Genomic DNA, 5,306 nt, shown 5'->3' with positions numbered 1-5,306 from the left:
GCAGATGTTATCCTTGGCTCAGGTCTTCTAGTTCATATCCACTCTTTCCTGCCCAAACCTCAATGGAATGGTCTTCCTGCATGGCAGGTGCAGCCTCCCAAGCATAGTAGAATCTTAGACTCGGGCTGGGTAAGGAAAGAGAAGAAAATGTGGGAAAGCCTTGGCCTTGAGCCATTGGAAGGAGTAGGAAGCAATCCACTAGCTCCGTGCTTCTGAAATTACATGCAGAAAAACGTTTGACAGGTGAACGAGATCTGCCACTACCTCTGGAGTGGACAGAGAGCAACGTAGTATCCTGGATGCTTTTCTGCTTCCCCTTGTTTCCTGTCCAGGTCCCTAGCCACCCACTCCCTCCTTTAATGCAACTAGTCCTTCAGGGCCCAGCCTGTCCCTGCACTGTCCTCTCTTCTTCAATGTCATCTGTCACTGGGCTAGTCAGCCTTTTGCCACTGTGACAAATACTTGAGCAATAGAAGGATTTATTCTGGCTCATGGTTTCTGACCAGGCTCAGTTGGCTCTATTGTTTCTAGGTCTGTATTGAGGAAATCATCATGGCTGGGTGGGCAGAGTAAGGCCTCTTACTCTATGGTGGCCAGGAAGTACAGGAGGAAGGAGACAAGCTAGAACTAGATCGATAGAACCTTCAGAGACAAACTCCCAGTGACTTCCTTTCTCCAGCTAGGCTTCAGATCCTAAAGTTTCTGTCACCTCCCCAAATACTGAAACCAGCTGGACCAAGCCTTTCTCTGTGAGCTTGTGGAGGGCACCAGTCACCACCTCCAGGAAGTCTTCCAAGGTCTGTAACCATCCTCTTCCTAGTATACACCACTGCATTGTCTAAAACGCTACCTCTCTGTGCCTCTCCAGATTCCACGGTTTGTAATACAGAGACGCTTCCTTCTGCTTCTGCTTTAACATCAGCACTGGGCACATGTGTTGGAGTCACAAGAAAAAAGAGAGGAACTCCTTCTCTTTCTTCACCCTTTGGCTTTCTGCAGAACAAGCTACTGAGGAGATTTAGAGGATAGGGCATCCCGAGGATTTTGTTCGCATCCTTGCACAGCTGTTGGGGCTATTACATCAATGGACACAGAGCTAAAAATGGAGGTAGTCATCCAATTTTGTGTTGGTTCTGGTAAGTGGCAGTCAGCTTCTCTGCGCTCCCTCTGTCAGATACACAGAGGGACCCATCTGTCAGCTGGACACCCTGTCTTGTTTCCTCCCCTCCACAGTCAACGCTGAGGTTCCTTTGTGCTACTCTTATAAGGACAACATTTAACTGAGGCTGGCTTACAGGTTGAGAGGTTCAGTCCATTATCATCAAGGCAGGAACATGGCAGCATCCAGGCAGGCATGGTGCAGGAGGAGCTGAGAGTTCTCCTTCTTCATCTGAAGGCTGCTAGCGCAATACTCACTTCCAGGCAGCTAGGGTCTTAAAGCCCACACCTATAGTGACACACCTACTCCAACAAGGCCATACCTTATAATAGAGCCAAGGATATACAAACCATCACATCCAGCCTCCATATATGAGAGGAAGCATGCGATATTTTTCTGAGTCTGACTTAGTTCGTTTAACATGATGCTGTCAAGTTCTACACTTCACTTAATTTCCTTCTTTGTGGCTGAATGGAATTCTATTACACCTACACACAGACAACTCCCCTCCCCCCATATAAATGCCACATTGCTTTTAAATCCATTTATCTGTTGATGGCCATCTAGATCGAGTCAATCTCTTTGCTATTGACAGGGTAGATTTCAGTGTTCAATACTCAGTGCTCCTGAAAAATAAATAATCTTAAGTCTTCTGTCTCATTGGCAATATTCATGATGTCATTTAGTTTAGTTTTTAAATCTATATTCTGCTTTTGCTACTGCCTGTCTTTTCTCTGAGCTCCTTATTACCTTCTGTTTCCAAGATCTAGGTTTTCCTTGTCATAGGCCTCTCTGAAACTTATGATAGTCAACAGTGATGGACTTGTTTTTGAGAATGAGTCCCATTGGAGGAAGGGCTAGAAGCCATAGCTAATAACAAAGATACACCAAGTCCAACAACATGGACCTGAAATGCAAAACAACAGGAAGGCTGACATCATTGATCTGTTGGACTTTGTTCTGGAAACAGACATAGTCAGCTATGAGCCCAACCCTGAGACAGTGGGGACAAGAAAACATGTTTTACATGAAGTCATAATTTTTATATCCAGCTCAACAATCACAGACTGAGTGCAATATAGGTATTATTCAGGCACACACAAACCCAGTTTATCCAGGTGAGCTGGCACTTGTTCCTCCTCACTGTAGCACTTGGGAGGCTGAGGCAGGAGGATTTGTTTTTGAGTTCTGAGTTACATAGTGAGATACTGTTTCAAACAAACCAACAGGGTTCGGGCAATGGCTCTGCACATAAGTCACATCCTACAACCAGTGAGCATGAGGGCCAGACTTCAAATCATTAGACTCACACAATTGTCAGATGGGCATGAAGGCCCACCAAGGATTCAGTAGTCAGAGACAAGAAGATCCCCATGGCATAGGTGACTTCTTAGACTCTAGCTTTATTAGAGTGCTCTGGGTTCAATGGATAGACGTGCCTGAATGCATAAGGTGGTGAATGATTGAGGAAGACTTTTGATGTCCACCTCTATGCCCCACACCCATTCCACCCCCCCCCCCCACAGACTAAATAGTTCTTAAGTGCTTGCCTAGGTTGGACCTTAAGGACCCAGGTGGAGTCAATTTCCTACAAGAGTAGACTGCCCGCTGAGCTTGCTTTGCAACACAATGCAGCTAAAACAAAGGATGGGTCTGTGGGCTCTTCCTATATAAACACAGTGCTGACTGTTAAACTTTGATCATAAACTTTTGTTTTGGCTTCATCCTTCTCTCTCACACCCAGTCCTTTTCTTTTCCAGTCCCCCTTTCAGGTACCCAGTTCATCCATGGCTGCTGGACACACCTCTACTCCCCCTGCAAATGAGATAAAAAGCGCCCTGCGTTTAATACACCCAGATCTTTACCAAGAGGATTATTATAAGATGTGTCTTGTTGAAAGTAAAATTATTTAAAAAACAAACAAACAAACCCAGCCCATAGGATTAAAGAATAGCATAGACATGAGACATGTCATCAAATATACTACCAATCTGCTATAAACATTGGGAGGGGTTTTACTTCTTCTTCAAGGTTGGGGTGCAATTTACATGTCATAAAGCTAAGCCCAGCTCAGGGAGTTTCTGAAAACTGGACCAGATTCACAGCCTTGCTAGGTTTACAAAGCTCGCATCACCTGCCAGTCCCAGTGGCTGTGTGCAGTGATCCTGGCTCCCATTCTGAGCCACAGGCAAGCATCAGCCTGCTTCCCGTTTCTATCTTATTTCCTTTTCTAGAAACTTCATAAAAATGGAGTTGGATAACAGGCAGTCTTTTCTGCTAGGCTTCTCTCACTGGCCATAATATTTAAGGGTTCCTCTGTGATGTTACATTAAACGGGTACTTTTAGTATAGGATTTAAATTCCTGAGTTGAAATTTAACAGTTTTTTTTTTTTTGGCGGGGGGGGGGGGGGGGGGGGATAGCTACCATGGAACTTAAAGTATATTTTATCCCTTTTATAACTGAGTTTATTCCATTGTATGCTGGTATCATATTCATTTATCAGTTGGACATTTGGGCTGTTCTTATGTTTTAGCTACTTCGAATAATGAGTCTGAACACTTGGAAACAATTTCACTTCTCTTGGATTTGCACTTAGGGAAGGCTTGCTAGTCCACACGCTCTGTGTACTTAATCAGGTGCTGAGTGCAGACATTATGGGGTTGGGTGTGACCACGCCTGATTTATGTGCTGCTTTTTTTTTTTTTTAATCATACCCACCCTCTTGGGTGTGAATTGGTATCCAGTGTGGTTTTGACTTGTTTTCCTAGTGACGATGATGGTGAAGGCGAATCATTGCTTAGGCTTGGTGGCTGTTTGTGTGTCTTTGGAGAAATGTCAATTCAGGTCTTTTTCTCATTTTAAAAATAGAATTTCTAGGTATAATTTGACATGTAACAAATCTTATTTTTATCCCCCCCCCATTGCCTTCTCTTGTCCTTCCCTCCTCATCCCATTGGTCCCCTCTCTTCTTTCCACATAGTGTCTGTTGTATCTTTTTAAACTTTAAATTTCAGACATGAGATGAAATGTGTGTTATTTGTTTTTCTGATTTTAGTTTATTTTGTTTAACCTGATATCTATTATTCCCATTTTTTTCTGAAAATCACATACATTTACTTTTTATGATGGAATAAGTCCTCATTATATATGATATGTGTTGTGTAATCATATTTTCCTTATCCATCTACCTATCTTTTTAAAAGTGACAGGTACGTGTGTGTGTGTGTGTGTGTGTGTGTGTGTGTGTGTGTGATTCGAGATACTGACTTGATTTCAATCCTCTAGACATAGTTATCCAATTTCTCCACATCATTTGTTGAAGAGCCTGTCTTTTCTTCAACTTGTGTTTTTGGAACATTTGTTGAATATTAGATACCTGTGGCTGTGTGTGTTTGTTTCTGGATCTTCTCTTCTTCTTCTTCTTCTTCTTCTTCTTCTTCTTCTTCTTCTTCTTCTTCTTCTTCTTCTTCTTCTTCTTCTTCTTAATGGAACAGCAAACACCTTTATTACACATGCTATGAATGAGGCTTATCTGCCTTTCTGGGCTTTGATCTTCCGCAGATAGAACTCTAGCTCCTTGCCTTAGAGCACATAGCCATCTGCTCTGCCACACTGGCCTGGTCTTGAGGCAACGCAGGTGAGAAGTTTGCCCTGCTGGAACTACTCCTTCAGGAGACTGCTGATTTTGACATTCTTTTTCCTTTCGTCGTATTTCTTTTGAATTTCCTTGATCGTTTTTTGTTTAAAATCTCTTCCTCCTCAAGAGTCAGCTTGGCCCCCTTCTTGCGGCCCAGGGGCGGTGCACACCTTACCACTGTCGGTACGGTGTGCTGTCAATAAGCACAATGCCGTTCTTCACCAGGGTCTTGGTGCGGACAAGCTCGTTGTTGGATGCAATGTAGACAACATCAATGATCCTTGTTTTATGAGTACAACACTCAGAGCCCCAGGGAAAGTTCCCCACATCCAATCTCAGGGCACGGTACTTCTTATTGCCTCTTCAAACGGACTGTGTGTATGCGGCCAGAGCCAATCTTAGTGTTGGCAGCAGACCGTCCCGGCCCATACTTCTGCTTCTTGTGGTAGGGTTTACTCATACCCCCGGTCTTGCGGCGCTTGTGCCAGTTGTCCTGAAAGATGCCCAT

At 43.8% G+C, this 5,306-nt stretch overlaps 1 pseudogene; it reads right to left on the bottom strand.

Annotated features, from left to right (window-relative positions):
• Positions 1-4,689: 4,689 nt before the first annotated feature.
• On the bottom strand, positions 4,690-5,306 carry LOC110285886 (annotated as a pseudogene).

The sequence above is a fragment of the Mus caroli genome, chromosome 19 (assembly GCF_900094665.2).
Source record: "Mus caroli chromosome 19, CAROLI_EIJ_v1.1, whole genome shotgun sequence".
Taxonomy (NCBI): Eukaryota; Metazoa; Chordata; class Mammalia; order Rodentia; family Muridae; genus Mus; species Mus caroli.
The sequence above is the reverse complement of the archived record's forward strand: the minus strand, read 5'-3'. Positions and strand labels throughout refer to the sequence as shown.